This window comes from Pleurodeles waltl, chromosome 5 (assembly GCF_031143425.1).
Source record: "Pleurodeles waltl isolate 20211129_DDA chromosome 5, aPleWal1.hap1.20221129, whole genome shotgun sequence".
NCBI lineage: Eukaryota > Metazoa > Chordata > Amphibia > Caudata > Salamandridae > Pleurodeles > Pleurodeles waltl.
The window spans coordinates 459670338-459691447 of NC_090444.1; positions in this window are offsets into that span (position 1 = coordinate 459670338).

The window sequence follows — 21110 nt, forward strand, 5'->3', positions numbered from 1 at the left end:
TCTTAAAGCCCAAAGGCTTTTCTGTGGCTGTGTAGGTTTAACCGATTGAGGAGGCCAGAGTTGTGAGTCCTAATCCTCGCTTTACCACTGCACCAAACCGTTGTGATCCTTGCTGAAACTCTATGAATATAATTTTTTCCAGCATATATTGTCCATTTCCCATTTGAATACAAGTATATTTGGTTTATGCAATCTGAGAAAATACATACATTGTACCCAGGAAAAAGCCTAACCACCATTTATGCAGATACCGATATTAATGCAACTCATGTTTTGGATCAAAGAAATTTGTAAGCATTTAAATGTAGACCAACTACTGGCATGGTTGATAAAGCAGGCCTTGGAGTAGATTTTTAATCACAGCATAGACACACCAGTATGGAGGCAGTACACAAGTAGTCACAGCTCCACTAATACAGAGCTCACAACTGATAAAATTAACAGAACTTGTTCCCATAGGAGTGTTGTTCCCTTAAAATCTAGGAATATATACATATAATTTCTGTTATAAATGGGGTCTCTAGTTGTCAGTCAGTTTACACCATTTCCAAATAGGAACCCTCACCCAAGTCTTGGTAAGGAAGTAATACTCCTAAAATAACCCCTGTTCACCCCCTTGGTAGCTTTCTACAAGCACTCAGGCTTATATCAGAGGCAATGCATTAAGTATTTGTATCCACACACAGTAACACAGTGAAAACACTAAAAATGGACACCACAACAGTTTAATAAAATAGATAATATTTATCTAAGTAAAACAAGACCAAAAAGACAAAAATCCAACATACACAAGCAAATATATGAATTTTAAAAGATTAAATCCCAATAAAGCACTTGGAAGCATGGTAGTTCCGACTGGTGCTATCACGGCCTTGTGACTGAATAGTTCCCAATAGTCTGATGCCACTCACAAGGGAGGTCGGCACCAGTCACGGAGTCGCATGGACCACAGGTTCAGTACCTTAGAAATGAGGCAGAGTCAAAGATGTGGCACGGCGCTGGGGAGGTGAGGTGTCGCTGGAGCTGGTGTGGCATCATATTGCTGGCATTGGCAGTGGCATTGCTATGCAGGAGGCGAGACGTTGGTTTCTTACTGCTACGCAAGGCAGGTGAGTAGTTGCTTTCTTATGGAGATAGCTGGGGTGAAGTGGCGGTGAGGCGGCGGTTACTTGCGAACCGGCAGGGTTGATGAGTTCACTGGGTCAAGACACGATGAGGTGACCCCTTGGGGTCGCTGTCATACCAGAGGATCACAGGTGTCACGGTGGAATCAGGTGTCATGGACATTGGTGACACGGCACTCAGGACTCACGATGTTGTGGGACTTCGGATGAGCTGCAGTGGCATCAGGCCTGAGGTGTCTGTCAGTCACGGTCATCGCACTTCAGCGGGGACCACAGCTTTGGGTGCATTCAGCAGCACGGAATCGGGCAATGGCACCGATTCTGGAGCCGTCTGGAGTTGATCTCCCTGTCTCTTCTTGTTTTATTGCAATATTTCAGTCCAAGAGCCCTGAAACTGGAGTGGGCCCTCTTGGCAAACCAGAGTCATCAGCAAGGGAACCCAGGGGCTGGCAGGTGGATTCTTTGATGTCCCTGAGACTTCTTAAGAGGAGGCAAGCTCAGTCCAAGCGCTTAGAGAAACTTCATAAGCAGGATATACAGCAACGTCCAGTCTTTGTCCTCTCCAAAGCAGAAGTAACAACTGCAGGCCAACACAGCAAAGGGTCAGTACTCCTTCTCACAGCTCTTCAGCTCGTCTCCTTGGTAGAGTCTCCTCTTGATCCAGAAGTGTTCTAAAAGTCTGCGATTTTGGGTTCACTACTTATACTCATTTCTGCCTTTGAGGTAGACAAACTTAAAAAATAGCCTTTGTAGTGCACAAGACCCTGCCTTTCCTGCCCCGGTCCCAGACACACTCTAGTGGGTAGGACATTGCATTGTGTAAGGATAGGCACAGCCCAACTCGGGTGCAAGTGTCAGCTCCTCCTACCACTCTAGTCCAGGAAGACCCATCAGGACATGCAGGAGACAGCTCAGCTCCCTTTGTGTGACTGTCTAGATTAAATTTACAACCAGCCCAACTGTTATCCTGACCCAGATGTTTATTCTACAGCCAGGCAGAGGCACGGAGGGCCTTATTACAACTTTGGAGGAGGTGTTAATCCGTCCCAAAAGTGACGGTAAAGTGACAGATATACCACCAGCCGTATTACGAGTTCCATAGGATATAATGGACTCGTAATATGGCTGGTGGTATATCCGTCACTTTTCCGTCACTTTTGGGACGGATTAACACCTCCTCCAAAGTTGTAATAAGGCCCAGAATGTTTAAGCAAGAAAAGGGCCATTTTCTAAAAGTGGCATTTCCAAACACACAAGTTAAAACCACCTTCACTAAAAGGTGCATTTTATATTGTGAATTCAGAGACCCCAAACTCCAAATCTCGATCTTCTCTCAATGGGAAGTTACGATTAAGAGATATTTCAAGGTAATCCCCATGTTAACCTATGGGAGAGATAGGCCTTGCAAAAGTGAAAACTGAATTGGGCAGTATTTCACTATCAGGAGATGTAAAACACACCAGTCAATGCCCTACCTTTTAAATACACTGCATATTGCCCACGGGGCTACCTGGGGCCTGCCTTAGGGGTGCCTCACATGTACAAGAAGGAAAGGTTTGGGCCTGAAAAATTGGTGCTCTTGCCAGGTCGACATCGCAGTTTAAAACTGCACACACAGACACTGCAATGACAGGTCTGAGGCATGTTTACAGGGCTATCCATGTGAGGTCACAACCAGAGCTGCAGGCCCACTAGTAGCGTTTGATTTACAGGCCCTGGATACACATGGGGCACTATACTAGGTACTTACTAGTAAATCAAATATGCCAATCAAGGATAACCAATCATAATCACAATTTACACAGGGAACACTTGCACTTTAGCACTGATAAGTAGTGGTAACGTGCCCAGAGTACCAATACCAGCAAAATCGAAATCCAGCACAGTCAAAAAGGCAGAGGCAAAAAGACAGGGGAATGCACGCCAGGGATGCCAGGTCTAACAATCTCTGTTTGTGCTACACAATCAAACAGGCAATCTGGATGCAAGAGTACCTCTAGAAGTGAACATATTAAAGATATATCTACCTATCTATCTATATATATTTTTTCACTGAAAAAAACAAAGGTTACAGGGACGTTTTACCCATGCAAAACCACAGGAATTCAGCACTTATACTTATACTTATGTTAAGAAACTATAACTCATGGCCTAAAGTTACTTAACGCCATGAGTGATAGTTTCTTCAGATTAGTAGAACCATAAGTAGAACTATAACTGCTGTATTTCTATGGTTTTGTATGGGTAAAACATCAACCTAACTACAATGCCCATGTAACCTTTGTTTTTTCAGTGAATTTCTATATTTTTCTTAACATAAAGTAATATATAGTTACTGTACGTTGATACAACCACTGCCACACATGGCCAAAAAGAGTAAACTGCAGAGTTGGCTGCAGGGCTTGGCCGCCAAACGCCCCATGTGCACCCAACCCCTCACTTTTATCTTCATCCACACCCCCTAGATGCCCCTCCATCCCCCCCCCCCGGGCTGACCAAGAAACAATATGGAGGGCGCAACTTTCCTTTCAGGTTGCAGCCAGCCAATCAGGGCTTTGTTTTTGCTCCAGATCCCCAGCAGGTGAATCTACATCCCTTGATATCTATAAGTTTCTTTCTTTAATAACTCCCAACCTACTGAACAGATGTATCTCCTTCATGCTCATGGCGACCATCGGCTCGCATGTGTGAAACTGTTTTACTTTGCATTATTAGTTTATGTGGCAAGAAAAGTCTGGTTAAGGGTTTACAACTCTAATAGCTCTAACTCGAGCAAATGCGAGACCCATTGCATTGCAAATGCTTGTTTTGCTTTACCACCTATTTTCACGCTGCTGCTTGGGACCTCTGCTAATTCCCTTGGGGCATGTATAGTGCCTTGTGTCTGTGTATCATGTGGGGTAGACACCCAAACATTAATTTCGTTGACTGTGTTTACATCAATAACTGTGGGCCAAAAGCAGCATAAACTGATATCATCACGAGTTTTTTTAGCTTTTCTTCTTTAAAAATGATATCACACAGTTCTCCAGGGCAGAGCAATAGATCTAAAAAAAATAAAAGTTAGCAATCCTTGTGCAATGGTACATTTTGCACAGGAGCGAACTTAAAAAGCCTTTGAGGACTGGATAGTTGAATTTTTGCCTTATAAACAAGCTTTATTTGCTTTTTAAACTGCATCTGCTAGCACTAAACATAATTTATGAATATTTTAACACATATGTACTCGGTGGGGTGTATTATCATACTGATATAAATAGAATTAATGAGCAGTCAACCTGCCACATGTCATGACATATGACAGCGCAGCTAGAGCATGGGGAATAATTCTGTTTCATATTAAATGTTCCTTATTCGTTTCACTTGTTTTCCTCTTGGAATCCAGTACATATGTTTTCACCATTGAATAAAAATTCAGAGTCGCTTTTACGAGTATGAATAGAATGCTCACATTTTCACAGAAAAAATGTAATCAGATTAAGGCATTGCTACTATTTTAAACGTACCATAATGAGAGATTAGATGTTTCCCTTGAGCCTTCATTCAGACCTGATGTATTTTGGGTATATTTTCGTGAGTGCTGTATTTCTTTTCCATGTTACAGCCCCCATAAAACATTTTGCTCAACATTTGGGATGCAAGAGATAATCCACTTATGTATCATTGAACTGTGAAGAAACCCTACTGCGATTGCTTAGTGGAGGGCTGTGCCTGCTGTTTTGTAGAAATGTCCAATGCAATTAAAATAATTTAGTAGTTCGAGGTGAAACAATATCTCTTTTCTATAAACCTTAAAAGTTGGCTCATTTGTCCAAGACTGTATTACTTTCGGATCGCGTTTAATAAATAAAAGGAAAGTTAGAGTGTGGCACTTCAAAACGTTTTTCATTTCTGAAAAACGATATGTAAATCCGAAATATAAAACAATTCATTTATATTTCCCCAACGAAATCATGAGTTTTGAATGACAACGTTGCACTTCGTAACAATTTCAAACTGTATTTAAACGAAGAGAAACTAGAGATGGCAATTAAAAAAGATGTATGTATACCATTTCCACATTTCTTTTACCTTTTACTTTAATTTTCAAAGTGAGGTTAAAATCTTTAACGGTAGTTTCTTTTTCTATAGAGGTACATATTTTGAAGTAGTATTTTCAACTAAATGCAGACATTTCAAAAACAATGTGTAGTTAGGAAATTACACACCAGGCGAACATTTCTTTAAATAAAAATCATAGTTCTAGCCGAATATAAGACTTCAATTTTTCAGATGCTTAATTGCTCTTGTTTCAACACGTACATGTATACCTGGAAAATCCTCGTTTAGTTGGATTACGTTCAGAATGCCGAGTGCATTTTTAAAATGGCATTGTTTCAGCGAGCAGTGTGATGTGAAAGAACAGGCCACGGCTAACACAGTGTGATCTGCACTGCAGCAGACCCTCCTTTGGGAAATTCTGCTCTGTCGCACAAGAAGAAAAGGGGCACCATCTAGCGCTTCCTCTGAGAAAAACCTCTTAGTTCTGCCGGGGTCTCTTGGGGAAGGAATAAAAGATGTTCAATTAAAGAAAAATGAGAAAAATCACTGAAAAGCTTTTGTCTTTACTTTAAAGCAATGGTGACCCTGACCTTCGGCTCATGAATGATGGTCAGCTTGCTGAACCTTTGCAAAAAAACTGGCGAAACAGTTCATGATAAATATCTCTGGTAGACAGAGATCAGGGGACTGTGTAATGTCTCAGTGCATGAAAAAATACAGAAAAACTGGATTGGTTTGTTCTCGGCTTCTTTTACTTACATTGGTAAGACAAGTTCAATTAAGTAGATTTGTGGGGTGATACCAATTTACGCTTATTATGCATGCTCTAAGAATTTTAGAAGAAAAAGTACTTTAAGTAAACTATGAACACATTTCCTTCATGAACATTTAAATCACAGAGTTTTTTTACCATTAAAAATGAGCTATACCTACTGGCAGGAAGGTCTAGCTACAATGGTAAGGTATTCATACAGGCTCACAGACAATGGTAAGTGGAAAATAACATTAGCATGTACATTTTATAGCAAATCACAAAAAAACTGTGCAATTAAAAATAGAAATGTTTAGATATACCAGTAAAGCAGACAAATAAGACAATTCTTCATGGAAGACAGACTTATAGCCATTGTTTTGCAGTCTGTGAATTTAAATTTACTAACTTGCCCACATGCAAAAAATCAACAAATCGATAGCACAGCTATATCATATTATTGCTTCATAGCAAGAATGGAGCCAAGGCATTGCAACATTTTACCAAGAATGCCAAAATAAACCTTAAATCCCTTTCAAAATGCAATACATTTTGCAGCAGAGTAATATATTTCTAACAGTACAAATGAGCTATATCCACTGGAAGGAAGGTCTAGCAACAACGGTAAGGTATTCCAACAGACTCACAGACAATGGTAAGTGGAAAATAGTATTAATATGTACTTTTGTGAGCAAAAGCTCACAAGTTCTAACTCATCACTGGTTTCCTGACATATCACAATCTGTGATTTGTTTAACGAAGATTTTCTTAAGAAAGAAAGAAAGGTCTTTCGTGTCCTCTCTGCTTCTTCTGGGTGTCAATTTGTAGGGTTAAATATACAGGGGCACCGGAAGGGGTGATTGGTTTACCACCAGACCTAAATTCTCTTTTAATTCTCCGTGGGGGCCTTGGTAGAATGCAACAAAGGCCGATTCATCAGACCAAGTGTTCTTGGCCACCAACTGCTGATATTGATAAATATAACTAAATCAATATTGTGACCCTTGTTGAAGTTTCAGCAACCCCATATCACGGACTACCATTGTTTGCTTGCACCCAAAATGAGCAGTAAACAAAGTGTACAAATGTTTTTAGGTTAAAAAGCCAGGTATTCTGACTAAGTATAGAGGGTGTTGACCAGGCTAAAGCCTCTTGCCCCAGATAGGAAAAAAATAAAGGTAACCTTGGCCTGATCAGTGTGAAAATGTTGAAAATAGGTTTGTAGAGTGAACCTGATATTGAATACCTAAGATAAACCAAACACGTTTGTACGTGAATGATTTAAGTCTCCAACAGGTATTGCAATGAACAATAAGTGCACATTTACAACATTTCAAATGTATTACCTTAATGAGAGAGGCCAAAAATTTACTATTCCGCTAATGGTATAGAAACATAGTGACACATCCCAATGAAAGTGAATGCATTTGATAGTCTTTCTTGGTAACTATTAGAGACTGAAATTGTAATATTTAATTGCAATAAAAAAAAAACTGTCTAGTGAACAAATCATATTCAAATCCCATGGGTGAAAAATAAAACAACCGAAGCTTCTCCCATCCTTTAATAAAATGTAGGCAGATTCCTCAGAAATCAGTTCAGCATTCGATAAGGGGATTATTAGTAGCATGAACCTGGTAAATGTTGAAATGTTTTCACAAAAAGGTAATAACCTTATAATGTAGATGAAGTATCAAATTGGGAATAGCATTTACTCTAGACTCCATCCCTCATGTCAACAAGGTGGCTGCCACCTGTTTCTCCTCTTAAGAACGCTGGGAAAAAATATTCCTTTCCTTCCCTCTGAGAGCAAACAGATTGTTATTCAAGCAACGATCTCTGCTAAACTAGATTACACTATGCCCTCTATTTAGGAAGACCAACATTTCTTATTAACAGAGTTGAGATTTTCGAAAATATTTTGACCAAACCACTCTAAGCCCTAAGATAATTGAACTCAGTATCATCTCATTCTGCTAGAGCGCTCTTGCTACAGTTAGACAAAAACATTTGCTTAAAACGTTGTTCATAGTCAACTGAACCATGAATGTTTCTGCCCTTAGAAGCTTCAACAGAAACTTCCCTCCGACATGCCTTCGCATTCTCTCACATCCTGTTCTGTGGATGCTTTAGAGATGTCTTATTTTAAGCGTGTCCCCTTTCTCCTACTCTGGAGTGGTCATTCAATCGCTTCCATTTTGTCTCCACTCAAACCAGGATCTTCTATAAAGTCATGAAAGCTCATCTTTTAAAAGCATGAGCTGCTTGATGGCGAATTCTAGTGGCAGGACACCCTCAAACAGCAGTATAAACTAAAAGCTAAAAATTAATTGTTTCCAATAACTCATATACACCATTCCCATGGTAAAGCATAGGAAAATATTAGGAGACTTTTATAAAAAATAAACTTGCACTGTCAGCCAGGCTTAAAAAAGAATTGTGCACTGAGGATTGCTAGGTCTACAAAGTATACAGTGATTCTGTTTCTCAAGTTTAAAATTAGTTCGGTAAATCCAAATAGAATACCACTGAAACACATAGGAACTAAGCAATATTTCAAAAATGCAATTTCGATTTTTTTTAGATCTCTGTGTCAAAAATCTGATGCAACCGCTTAGCACCAAAGTGTAACATCTCTAATTTTAGTTTTGACATTTTGCATCCATACTATCATTTACAGAATAGACATCCCAACTTGATGGATTTCTGTTTTGGCCTATACCAGGATTTAATTGACTTCTGTTTCGGTATGTACCAGAACGTTATGGGCTTCTCTTTCGATCTATAACAGGAATACTGTAGCTCAAAGTCATTCTTCTGTTATGCATAATTGTGCCAGCAATTACTAGTTTAGTAACCTCCCATGTCAATTACACACTTTTGGTCGGCTGGTGGGACCCAGTGTTATAGAAAAGTGGCTGTGTCCAGCCTAAAGGTTCCCCATTCAGAACTAAGGTAGCACTTTCAATATTTGGCTTCCCAGTGTGGGTAGCTCGTTCTTGGCAAATCAATAGAAAATGAGCCGATCTGGATGAAAATGTACTCCAAATTGTATACAACTTTTGTATGACACACCGTTGAAAAATAATTTAGGTGTGTGCTTCTGAACATGTTTTATAAACCGGCAAAGCCCGAAGGCTAAAGATAATTCAAAGTTATTAGTAGCAGCTTTCATACTTTATGTTTTCAATCCCTATTGTGCCACATCAAACTGTTAAGGCAATAAATCAGTGCTCAGGTGATTTCCTGTGTTTCAGTTAAGAGCAATATTTTTATGCCAACCTGGTAGCAGAAGTATGTTCTTAAATTTTACAAAGGTTTCATTCAATTTTGAATGGAGTGAGATTTGTTTTAAAGCAGAAACAGCCCAAGGGCCTAATGGCAATGTTTGTACGTGATATGTATCACTAATACACCTGGGAAGAAAATAAATGTTGCCTCTAGATACAAAGTTCGCCTATCAAAGGAAAGTGAGATAGAATGAATGTATGATGGAAAACTTGCATAGGGAAGCCAAGACTAATCCTGCCTCTGGCTGTTGTACTTAGCACACTACCTTCTTCAGCAATGACTGCATTTCACAAACAAAGGCTGACCCGTGTGTCGCAGAGGTCAAAACGAGGATTATGGAAGCTTATGAACCTTACAAAGAGATCCGGACTTGAAAATCCCACCTTGCACAAAGAACAAAAAGCAGGTGTGGATGGGAGTGTCAGAAAGGAAAGGCGAGAAAATGTTCTTAAATAGTAAGTTAATAAGCTCATTGCAAAGGCAATTTGTGCCCCTGACCAGAGTAAAACTGAAGTATGGTCATGCAATAAAGATAGGGTCGCACTTTTTTACACAAAGTTATTTACAGAATTTGAGAAAGATTATTTTGTTCAACATTTGTGTCTCACAAAAAACACAAAGGAGTTAAAACACACGTTCTGCATAAATACCAATAATATTTGCAAATCTGCAGCAGAAATAAAGGCGATCAAGTCACCGAAGAACTGGTGCTATATAACCACTAGAGAGGAATGGCTCCCTTGAGAAAATGTGAACCCAAAACACCCAGATTCATCCCACGCACAATTTCTACCAGGAGCAATATCAGGAGAGTGAGGAACCAATCATGATTATCTCACAAAAAAATTGCAAATTGCAGACCCACTAATTTGCAAATGTGTGGTGTTCACAAATTAGCAGATGTGCAGCCTTCCGCCAGCTATGTGAGAGACACATTTGAATTTGGAATAACATACTAATAGCACATGCCACTCCCCATTCCAAATTACACAAACAGCAAATGTGTGCTATTTGCTTGTGCAATTTGCTCAAGTTTTCACCATCCACAAATCGAGGTAATAAACACCTATGATGCGCACACACTGTAATTCTGTTTGGGCGACAAACTTGAGTTTGCATTTAAAAACGAGAATACAAGCCGCTTATGCATTGGCAAGAGCGACACATCTTCCAACAACCAAACCGGAGTTCACATTTGTGGAAAAATGATGCAACTGATAGTTAATAAACTTTGATTTCAGTGTCCAAAAAACAAATGTATTAGAAACAGTAAGGCAACCTCACCACTGGGTAGACCATGGTATTCTGGTGTATCGGCCTATCGCCAATTCTAGAAAGTCCTCAATAAGTAGCCAAAGTGTCAATGAAAATGTGTGTGCGCTAATCGGACAGAATCAGGATGAAACGTCTGCCTGCCTTTCAGTAAGCAATGGGGATTATTCCTCAAGTGGTCAATATACCATACTACTTCTCCAGCTCTGCCTTCAAGTGCTGCACAGAACGATCAGTCTTTAAGTCCAAAGACCCCAGATCCACCTCTGGATCAAGCCATGTGGAGGAGAAAGAGTCTCTGGGAACAACTTTGCCAGAATGGCAAACTCCTTCAATACATGTTTTCGAACCATTTTTTACTGAATCAAGCATGTAATTGCCCAAACAGACTAATACCCACCAGGGACTATATTACATCAAAGCATGCATATTCTTCATCTTCACCAGGCACAGTGTTGTAAACCATTGGTCCAGTTTTCAATGAAGCAACTAGTTCATCTGAAGGAGAATGCAGGGACCCGTGCTTGTTTGGTGCAGTATGTTACTGTACCCATCTGGTGGTGGACGACTGTGGGTTTATGAGACCATCCCTTTTCCCAAAAGGTGCACCAACTGGACCCCTCTTCTTCGGTGGAGCACTTTTATTGAGCTTCCCGCAAACCTGTTTGCTTCTGTGCTTGCTTTGGTAATAAAGTCCAGACATATGAGAAAGGTGGTCTCTCATTTCCATGGGAGCACACACCGATGGAAATTAGATAAAGCAGGGGGGAAAATTGTGCCCCAGCATCATCAGCGTCGCACAAGGGACCACATGAAAAGCTGTGGCCCAGTTTGGATTATGGATGTGCACAGGCGGTGGAAGAACTGGAAGCAGATGCCTGTTGCTCCTTTGTGGCAGTTCTGCAATGTGGCACAAGAAGGAAGGAGTACCTCACAATGCACAGTCTTGATTACTGTTGCCTGCAGCTATGACAACAGAAGAACACTGATAAAAAAAGATCAAAGGATGCCTACTCTGAATAACTCCTCCTCCTGGCTGTTTTTTTCAGGCTTGTTGTCATCAGCCTCTATGCACGAAACCAATGAACAGAAAGGAAAAGTGATGCAGCGCTCAGTTGACCCTGCCCTAGAAATGAACGCAAGCCAAATATAAATGGAGCTACAGCTACGACAGGACAACAGGCTTGACCAGGACAGCTCCTGAGGCACATATCCTTCCCCTGCTCCTACTGGCCCGTTGTTTTAGTCTGGCAATCTAACCATCAGCCTTATTTCTTAAACATGTTTAGATCTCATCTGTGTCCCACCCTTTGTTATCTCTCCCTCACAGTCAGTTTATGATTTAAAAACAGGTTCTCCAATCCTAAAAGCCCCACAAAAGGTTGCAAATTCAAAAACAGAGCTTTATAATGGGAAACCCAAAATGCAAGGGGCCAGATTTAATAAAAGTGGCGCTGCACGTAGTGCAGCGCCACTTTTCTTGTGCATCTTAGTGCCCCCCTAACACCACCATGTGTGCACCATATCTAAGATATGGTGCACCATGGCAGTAGCTGGGGAACTAGCGTTGGAAGTTTTTGACACTAGTTTGGAGCTTTGCAGGATCAGCATCAAAAATGTTGATGCTAATCCTGCAAAGCCCATTGAGGCCCATTATGAATAATGGTGTGCCTCCTTTTAATGCCTGCTCTGAGCAGGCATTAAATGTGCCGAAAAAAAATGACTCAAACAAATGTCTTAGATCTCTTTGCACCATTTTTTTTGGCTCCCTCCTGACGGGGGAATGCCGCCTTTGCATACATTATGCATGGCACATGCATGATGTAGCGCAAAGGTTTACAAAGTGGTGCAGTGCGTACATTGCGCACTTTGTAAATCTAGCGCAGCATTTTTGTCCATCTATCGCCACATGAGCATACAAAAAATTACGCTAATGTGTTGCTAGATGGTGCAAGGGACTCTTAAATCTGCCCCAAAGAGTTTGGATATTATGATGAATAACTTGTGTATGTGCAACAGCCAAATAAACATGAGTAGACAACAATGACAAGGCTGATCCCACAGCTTTGTGAGTATCACTTTGGTCTATACTGGTTGGTAATCAAAAGTAAAGCTTAACAGACACCCTTTTTCTCCCAACGGTCGAAATTTGACCTACTTAGAAGTTCCCAATTAATTATAGCAAATGTTAGCTGCACACCTAAGCAGTGTTAAACGCTACCCATTTGCTAATGTATTTGCATTCTTATACACATGGAAGCAGAGAGTCTTTAGTCTTCAGTGCGTGCAGACTTCAATTTTTGAATTTGTACACTTGTGGCAGCCAAGGCGTGTTTTGGCAAAGGCAGAGGGATCACAGCACCTGAGACCATGAATCACTCCAAGAAGGTGTATATGGAATAAATCCACCTCCTACCAAATCATAGTACATTTAATTAAAGTTTAGAGCCAACGGACTAATTAAAGAAGGGGTAACAAGTAAAAAAATCTGACAACGCCTTTAACAAATTTCACAGCCTATTAAGCGAATTGCGAGTTATTTAATCTCAAACAGTATTAAAAGCTTGAAAAGAGGGGATTACCCAGTCTTTCTATGGGTCGTTTTCTGTCATTGTTTATGCTTTGACGAGAAGATAGAGCCAAAGCATATAGTGTGCCTAAGAGGCAGCACAATTTGCATGCAGGGAAGGTAATCACTGAACAACGCCAATAAGAACAGAACACTGCCAGTGGAAGCAAAGTGAATAGAAAGGGGACTAATGTATGGCTTACATAAATTGCTTGATTTGTGAAAAAAAAGTCCAGGCTCATAATTTTTCTTAAGAAACCATTTTCCCAGTCCTGCTTTCTCCGTTTGTGGCTGTTTTGCTTTCTTACTTTTCTCTCTTTCTCTCTAAATTATCTGCTGATTAGATTACGCCCGGGTCTTCTAAAATGAGTGTTGTTGCCCACCACATGCAACCATGGGCACATGTTAAAAACTGCTTCTATAAGATGAAAAAAATAAGTCAGATACATTTGCAGTAAGAATTTGACACGCTCTTTATATATTCTCTCTGCAAGAAAACAAATAAATCAGATGTGAATAACTGAAGAAGAACCTTAGATCTTCTTTGAAAGGAGGATAAATAGTGAAGTTGTGTCTTACCTTGTGTGCACAAGGACATTAAGGTCAAAGGTCGAGAAGAGAGACCAGGGATTCTGAAGTGGGTAGAACATCAGAGAGTCAACTCGCAGATCAGCCCTTTTCTGGTTTTCCAAAATGTAACTCCAAGAGCCAAAAACTGTCACTGATAAAACTCTAGATGGATACATGCCTAAAAAGAGTTCAAGGAAATTTAAAATGGTGAGCACAGGCATGGGTTCTGGGACCCTTCAGCATGGTTCGACATGTTTGACTGTTAAACTTGGAGTTGAATTAGTTAGCATCTTCCAAGGTCTTTTTGTGTTTGGCTGTAGATAGATTTGTTCATGTCCTTAATAAGAAAAACATGCAAAGAGAGGGGCTTTCGTTCAGTCCCTTCAGCCATTGGTTTGAATTGGCCAGTCCCTTTCAGACATTGCATTAAAGAAGAATCATTTACATTCTGGATTAGGTCAGAGGAGAGTTCCAGGATCAATGTGGGCTATTTCGGTTATTGGCTATTATGTGTATTATTCTGCCTACCTAAAGAGAGCTTTCCATTGTGGTGCATGAAGTGATGAAGCAAAGTGCTTAGGCACTGAAATTAAGGCACATTTGCTCTCTTAAAAGTCTTTCCATCTGCTATTTATGGGAAAAGGTCCCTTTTCCATGGTCACTCCCATTTTCTTGTCTTTTTATGCTACTGTCCAGTGTACAGTGTATGTGCTGTCACCTCTTATGTGTTTTAAAACTGGCTAATCTGTACAAACCGTATTTCAGGGATTTCCTTATGTTTGTATTGTCCATATTAATTTTATAGCTTCATAAGGCCTCAGGGGAGGGTAGATCCTATAGTCAAACATTCACCAAGAATTTGCACCCTGTAGGGTATCTATTCCTGTCCCCAAGCCTCACATCTTGAAATCTCCAAAATTCGGTTTGTGCATATATGCATGTTTTCTGAGTGTGCAAATGCCACACCCCGTAGTATATTGTAGAATGTTAAAACATCAATAAACTAGTGGACTAAAGAGAATCCGGTCATGAAGAAAGTCCAGTGACCCTATAGGGCAATTAACAGGGCTGAAACATGTTGAGCTTTGATGCCTGGGTCATAATACACCCTAACAACATCATTCTATAACTGTTTTAACCTTGTCAAAGGTATCCATAATAAACAATTGACCTAAATACAATCAGAGAAACCTACAGGTGCAGTTGGTGAGGATCCGATAATAAAGCATGTCACAGGTGGTATCTAGGAGTGAGGATCCTTTTATGAAATTCAAAATATTCCAGGGTCCTTCTCTTCCCCACCTAGACCTATTCAGGGACAAATAACATAGGTAAGCCATCTTCCATGGATATACTCTGAACAAAAAGGTCAACTCCTTTTAGAATCTTCCCATGATGATGGTCAAATTCAACCTCTTGAGAGTCCACATCTACTTTTACAATCGTTCTCTACTAGGGAATTTTCAGTCTTAGCCCTAAAGAAAGCCCTTAGTATTACAGACAGGACTGAATTGATTCTAATTAAATATTTCAACACCTTCATAGTGAACCATGCAAGTCTGACCTTCCCCAGGGTGTTGTAAGATTTACTGTGACAACCAGGTTCCTGGGGCACCAGGTCAGTCAGGGGATACTGGGCTCCGGATGCATCAATTGGAGATGTCCACTGCTGGTGTCCTGGGGCCATAGTATTACTAGACCCCAAATTGGATGAACAAGTACCAATCTACAGCACTTGACTCTCTAAGCGTAGTGAGACAGCACAGTCCCAGGCTTATTGAAGAAGGCGAGGTCGGTTAGGCATTCAGAATGCAATTTATAACATAATACTAGTTAACAACATCAATGTCCAATCAGTGCTATATTTTAGAAAAGAAAAGTACTTTAATCTTTAATACACACAATAAAAAAGATACTACAGATACAACTATGATACACCATGAAAACCAGAAATCTCTACAACCCTCTGGCCAGAGATCTGACCCCAAACCCTTGGAGGTCTCCAGCAGAACAGATACCAGCTCGGCTCACATTGAACACAATGACTCACCATAGTCATCCAGTAAGCCCACTGGCTCTCAAAACACACACCCCAGATCAGACAGAGACAAAAATAACTCAGGTAAGGGAAACTGCACAGATGTTAGCAGGAGGTAGATGGTAGCCTACCTCTCCTGCAGAGTAGAGGGGTACAGTTACCCCTGAGTATAGATAATGCTGCCACTGCTGTTATTGTATCACAGCCTGGATAGAGCGAGCAGACACCAAACTTTGTGCAAGGAGGGTGCAGTATGCATGCCCCCTCAACCTCAGAGCCAAGCTCTAGGGTCTCAATCCATGTAAACAGGGTGACCATAAGTGGACGGGTGTGATTGTCATGTTCAGTGAGGTAGAGATGAATTAAAACTACAGCAACTTTCCAGTAACTTTCCAGGAGATCAACATAGGGCAGGAAAACATGCTCTCCATAGCCATGTAAAGGACTTCCCCTAACAACATTCACCCCGTAAGAAACCTTGAAAACATGATGTACAAAAAGCTGTATTTTGCAACACGTTTTCCCTATAGTTTGAAAATAACAAATAGGTTTGGAAGCAGTTCAAATGATTAGGATGTACAACACAATATGAAGTTCTAATATTTTACAAGATATATATTGCATCTTTCATTCCTTCTGCCTCACATTTTTATTTTCCATCCTATTCCTGACAAGAAGATTATTCGCTGTATATTATGTCTGATATCTGAAAGGGACACAGTGGGAAAGTTAAAAGTTAATCAGATTTCATTATCTCAGACCACAGGCAACAGAGTTGTTCCACATACTATAGCTATGGTCCAGGCTATTTTTATCACATATTTTAAAATAACACACATACCCCCCATGCACATGCCTCAGACATCTGTAGCAATAACTATGCGAGAAAGCTATAGCAAAATAATAAACAAAGAACCAAACATGAGCTTTCATTGTTAGTATATTATTTAATAAATTATTTATTTATGTCTTCATTTCCTTGCTAGGCACACCCTATAATGTAATTGTCTCTGGGAGCTACCTTTGATAAAAATATCTGAACCTGAGGTTCTTAAGTGTCGTAGCCAGAAAGGGTAGAAGACCAGGAAAAACTGAATGTGATGAGAGCTTTTTTCAGACGCTAAGGAAGTTGGGCTTCTGTTTTACTTTCTCTGGAAATAAATTCCAGATCTGGAGCCCCATTACTCCATACCTCCGTTCTTCTTTCCATTAGAGTTGAGTCCTAGCACTGTAGGATGAAAACTTCATCTGTTCTTTGAGGCTCAAATTACTAGTTTTCATGATTGATCACATCCTTAAACTTTTCATATAGACAAAATGTTACAATCACCAAAGTTTGCCTATGTATACTTAATAAAATGAACACCTTCTCTAAATAAATCAATTAAAGGCAGTTGTCCGTGCACTAATGAATTCCCATCTTGACTACAGCAATGATATCATGTTGTGTTTTCTGATAACTTCACTCAGCCTAATTAAAGCATTATTCCACTCCACAGAGTAATTTCTGATAAGAAAAAAGTTGCCTATCCTCTAAAAGTTTGTGTGTTTACCCTAGGTGCTAGGATTAAAATGAAAGTTGGTTGTCTAACTTACAAAGCCATCTACCTTAAAAAAACATGCCACCTAGCCAAAATACTAATCATTTCTAGAGGCTCTTTATTGTCATGGAGCAAAGACTGTTAAAACTGGAAACTGAAGTTCAGAATTGTGAATGTAATGAAAAAATCCTTCACAAGTACAGCTGTAGGCAAACCGTCTTTTCTGCGTGGTGACCCTGGATTTTTCACCTTTTTGTGTTCTAGTGAGGACCAGTACATGGCAATGACAGCAATGCAATGCAATGGCACATTCACAATAGCAAAGAAAGCAAAACACAACTACAGCTGAGTGACCATTCCTAATGGCCACAGACCAAATATCCCAAGCCAGAAATAGAGAGTCATGGGTTAGAAAGTAAGATGGCCGAGTTGATGCACATGCACAACATCTAGCTACAGGACTATTAACATTGCATACTCACATACTGTGTTCCCACTGAGACACCATTGTGCATTGTGCAGATTCAATGTGTGACATCTAGCAAGCCTGACTATTCACTAGGTAACAGAGGTAAACAGTCATGCCAAATATCAGACAAATATCAGACAAAACTAGAACCCATCTGCAGTGTAATCCATACCAAACGTGTATGATAGCTCTCAACATGGAGTATGGAAATCAAGTCACAGAATTGTATGTACAACAAAGGTATGCTGTGCAGCATCTGTCACTGTCACTGCAGGGAATCTTGTAAAGCCAATGTCTGCATATCTCAAAGAGGCAACCAAACACACATTCTAACCTGAATCCTGTGTCTCACTCCCTCCAAAGGTTACCCTTCCATTGTCACCATGAAGAGGATACCTGAGACTGCCAGTCTCTCTCAGGATGAAGGCCCAAATGAGAACAACACGGCTGGATGTCTGGACAATGACAAGCAACCTGGCCCATCTGAGACACCTGGTCAGTCAATGACTCCCTGCCTCATCCTGCCCACATCAACACCCCACCCCTGGTGCATCCACATCACAGGTAACCATTCACCCCCAAATCTGTGTCCCAAGGACTGTTCAATCAATTGTGTGCCCCACAGTACAGGGACCCAAGTTGAACCTTGACATTCCTGACAATGAAGGACCTGCTACCACTGGGAGTGAGTGGGCACACCGTGCCAGGGGAACAGGCACCTGGGGGTAGGATGCATGAAAGGGATGCTTTGGGTCAGAGGATGGGGCGTCAAAGGGACTCCACTGAATAGGAAACCATCTCCCAAGTCCTGGGACCTCTCCAACGTTCCCAGGATAGGATGGGCCAAATAATTACCTTGTTGAGGGAAAATCAAAGGCTGTAGAAGGAATACCACCAGGAAGTCATTCAGCAGTAACAGGCACAAAATGCCCACATGGCTTCCATTACAGGAGTGCTGAGGGACATCAATACTACCCTTATTGGTTTCTCAACACACCATCAGGCCCTAACATCTGCCCCATATACACCTGCGGGAGCTAGCGGAATGGACGCCCTGCCAGGGGAACCACATTACTCAGACACTCTGTAGCAGAAGAACCCCCTGCAAATGTGGACGTCTACCCAGACATCCAGCTAGAGCAGATGCCAAGACCACACCCACTGCCAAGAAGTGAAACTCTCCTGATTTGTCACCTTTGTGTGCCACTGAGACACCCTGTAGACTCTTCTGAGATATAACTCCATTTTCCCATAGTACAAGGACACTGAACCTGTGTAACCAATGGGTGTAGCAGCTACTCTGATGAATCCATCACGTAATTTTCATATATGCAGTTTTCTTTTGACTTTTAATAGTCTGGTATGCTCAATAAATCACAATTGAACACAGCTACTGTATATTTGTCTTTTATAATTTAGCAACAATTGTAATGCTTGCCAACTATGGTCTGGTCATGCCCCCTTGCATCAAGCAGCCAGTGTAATGATCATCGGATGAAGGCTCCCTCAGGAGGAGACACATGACAGCAGAAATGTCACAGGGCAGATATCAGAGAGGTTGAAATCCAGGGCAACACAATAGTATAGTCAGTATTCCAATCTGCAAATAGAGCTGACAGAGAGTACCATCAGGATGGAAGTCATGGCGGCATACAATGCACATATACAGGTAATAGAAGTCATGCCCATGGTAAACTACCTACAAACCAGGGGCCAGATTGGACCTATATATTACGAGGTACAGGCCCTTCACATACCCATACCATATCCCATGGACCACACAAAGAATATAACTGAGGAACCCAGTACTTTAACCATACACTAACATAGCATACCTGTAGGATTGTCACTCACCTTTGTTAGTATGCAGTTACCTGCACCTTGGACAGCAACCTCTGAAATACAAACACAGCTAGGTCCCATGGTCATCACAAAGTACCCCACCCATTGGGAAGCCAGGGGCCATGATCCAATCATCAAACATGGGCCACAAACTTCAACTGACTCATAATACACCATTTCACATCCTGACTCATAATACACCATTGCACATCCCCCAACCCCACTGGTAATAGGAAAGGACCAAGCAGTCACAATCCCAATTGTATGAAGGAAGTACTAACAAGGTACCAATCCACTCTAACTATATACAATTTACCAGCTATCTGTCAAGTATGCCTTTCATGTCTGTCAGCAATTACCATTGGCTACTGATACTGAATACCTCAAGCCTAGGTTGCAGAGCCAAACACGAAATATCAATTTCAGTGATGGGAGGAAAACAGGATAGGAGAATGCAAGACACATACCTAAATACTGAGTAGTCCATTACAGAAGTGTATGTTAGGATCAATATAGCAGACCATTTTGTACTGTACACTTTACAGTCTATCAGTCAGCATCCACAACTCACACATAGGCATTGGAGTTCATGACACCCCCACTGATGAATCAGGTTAGGAGGTGTAATGGCAGCCATCTACTTCAAGTTGTGCACATTCAGCACATCAAAAGGTCCACTTCACATACCTGTATGTCAGTGGAAGTACTGATTGATGAGAACTGCCCTAAAATCACCTGCTCTTTCTTCCTCTGGCTCTTCATCACTTGCCATCTCAGCATTTCCAGCCACTGGTCCAGCTACCTCCCCATCATCTGCTATCAATGGTATCTGACGTCTCAGGGCTAGATTGTGGAGCATGCAGCAGGCTACAATTATTTGGCATACCTTGTGGAGCTAGTAGAGGAGGGCTCCTCCAGATCGGTCCAGGCACCTGAATCTTGCCTCCAGGGGCCAAAATGTTCACTCAATTACACGTTTTTTTCTCCCGTGGGCGTCGTTGTAACTGAGTTCCCCTGGCGTTGGTAGGTGCCTCACTGGTGTCAACAGCCAAGGACAGTTTGGATAGCCTGAGTCACCTGTGAACACAATGGTAGAACAACTCATGAGTAGTTTCTGTGACTGGCTATATTGTGATCACAGGAGACACAACACACAAACACACAAACACACACTAGAATGCAAACTTACCAAGCAGCATGGCCCTCTTTTTTGGTAGCCATGCCATAAGATATGGGACATTGCTGTACCGCATGATGAAGGAATCATGCACAGATCCTGGAAACTTGGCTGTGACTCATGAGATGTACTGGTCTGTCAGACACACAACCTGTATGTTGATTGAGTGGACGTTCTTCCTGTTCTTATACACCTGTTCACTGAGAGGGACCAGGGCTACATGGGTGCCATCAATGGCTCCTACCACAGGAGGAATGTGTTCCATCTCATAAAAGTCTGCCTTCACATAGGCCATATCCGCTCACTGGGAAAACCTGATGTAGCTGTCCAAGTGTTTCAACAATGCACACAGTACATCCTTCAACACCAAACTGAGCATGGGCTGAGACATCCCTGCTGTTAAGGCGACTGTATTCTGAAAGGAC